Source organism: Berghia stephanieae, chromosome 3, assembly GCF_034508935.2.
Source record: "Berghia stephanieae isolate SIO BIC M18660-M18661 chromosome 3, UCSD_Bste_1.3, whole genome shotgun sequence".
NCBI classification, from domain to species: domain Eukaryota; kingdom Metazoa; phylum Mollusca; class Gastropoda; order Nudibranchia; family Aeolidiidae; genus Berghia; species Berghia stephanieae.
In genome coordinates, this window is record NC_088362.1 from 72,058,877 (window position 1) to 72,061,376 (window position 2,500).

Genomic DNA, 2,500 nt, shown 5'->3' on the forward strand with positions numbered 1-2,500 from the left:
ATGTATTGTGGTGCTGACGAAGGGTTTGTACCCGAAACGGCCATTGTCTGTTTTGTTCCCATGCGAAGTCTCTCCATTTTCACTCTTTAGTGAGAAATTTTAAAGGAATATGTTCGGCCATCAGAGAGTTATATGTATCTTTATGAGTAAAAATGTATGAAGAGTTTATCTGAGAAAATGGGGAAATGAATCAGATAAGTACTTGTAAAGCGCTTTGAGCACGTTATTGGATATTGCGCTATATAAAAGCTCAATTTAAAATATATATATATATATAACATGATGAAAATTAAGCAAAAGCAAAATTTATTAAAATCGACGTCCACATTTTTGCAAGTCTGCTAAGCGAATGCAAGTATGGGCTTGATTTAACTTTATTGTAACAAATGATATTTTGCCTTGATTTTAGAGTATTTACAAGAATGAGCCCATAGCGTTGGCAAATAATTACGAGTTGGTTTAAATAGAAATTAAGACAGTCGTTGGGTGGGGGTGGCGTTATGACTAAAACCTTGAGATAATCAATTCAGTTGTAACAAATGTTGTTTTTTTTAAAAATAATATCATAACAATGTAATTGAAATCTGTTGCGCTGTCCCCCTTAATCCTCTCACAGTGAGTGCAAATCACATTTAAATCATTTTTACTTCCATAGATTATCCGGTAATAAGAATAATTATATTTAGGTATAATCATAAATTATGTGAACACAACCAAAACTCCGTCAAATACTATATTCTGATAGTACATTAGATACAGTAAGCGGGTGGTTTATCATACATAGCAGTGCTTCAAAGTTTTCATCTTCCTTTTGTTGTTCTACTTTCTGTAGGCCTTATGATCAACTTCCGCTATAGAAAACGCTAGTTACAATCATTTCAAATCAAACAAAAAAAAAGCGAAATAGGAAATTTTTGCAATAAATCTGGCAGGTTTCACCAATAGATCAGCAGAAAGGCAAGATGCGTGAAGATAACGATGCGTAAACGAGATCGCAGCTTCAGGCAAAATAAAGGATAACCGTTTTTTTTTTAAATATCAGGAACAAATGTTATGATGAGTCGCTCCTGGATTCGAATCCCGATGTGGTCTGTGCAAAGTTATGATCATTTGAAATACTAGTGGAGAGCCTGCATTTTGCGGAGAAATAAAGGCAATGAGGAACAAGAACTCATCTATTTTAATTATACTGTATTGTGAAATTAACATAAATCGAGACGAATCTTTGGAGTCATCAACGATCAAAATCGGTCCGGTAATAAAGTCTGTAGGTGCGTGCAATGGATTTGGCAACAGGGCGGCCCGATAGCGATTCCCAACGTCAATTAACCGATCATAATGCCATATCGAACGTAGACATCGTTTTAAGTTCTCTCACCTGTGAAAGGACGCAGACAAGCTGCTTATCATGAGAGAGCACGCAGACGCTACTTTTTATAAATCAAAAGGACCAATCAACCTGCCTTAGCAGATATTTTAAATAACCATTTGAGTCACTGGGTTATAGAATTACCCTTACTTTTCAAAAGATTTGCAAGTTACTCGTACATCAATCTATAAAAATGATTTTTAGATTTGCCATTAATTCTAAGCTTGTAGACAAAATTTAACAAGGGCTATAAGGAACAATGTTAATTCCAACCCTATTTGTTGTTAAGAAGAGACCAGTGAGACATGAACCACAGTTTTGGAAAAGCAAATTAGAGTATCTTTGCAATAAATCTGGCAAGGTTTATCAATAATTTAACAGGAAAGCTAGATGCGCGATGTTTAAGATACATTGGGGAGATTGCGCTTACAGATAAAATGAAGGATCAAATAATAATAATAATGATCAATGAATACTGACGATAACAATCTTGTCCGGTAGAATGCTCAGAGATGGAAGACATGAAATTTCCTTTGGTTATCACAATGCTTCCGAATATTATCATTTTTTCTCCTGGTTTATATACGTAAATGGCTTCTTTTTATCCTCCCCGTTCTCATCATCATCATCATCATCATCATCATCATCATCATCATCATCATCATCATCATCATCATCATCATCATCATCATCCTGTTCCTCCTTCTCGTCCTCCTCCTCCTCATCCAATTTTTCTTCCACTTCTTCTTCTTTTTCTTCGTCATATTCTTCTTTCTCCTTCTCTTCTTCTTCTCTTTCTTTTTCTATTAATTTTGTCTTTCACCCAGTCTCTTTTTCACTTCCTCCCCTTCTTCATTCTTTATTTATCCCCCCTCTTATTCTCTTCCTATTCCTCCTCATTCTCCACCTCACCCCCACCCCCATTCTAATGATACTACTTATACTTCCCTACTACTACTACTACTACTACTACTACTACTACTACTACTACTACTAGTAGTAGTAGTAGTAGTAGTAGTAGTAGTAGTAGTAGTAGTAGTAGTAGTAGTCATAGCTGTCTGTTCTTGTATAATATAGCGAAATATATAGTTACACCTCATAACCTTTTTTTCCAGCTCATTCCCCTTATCA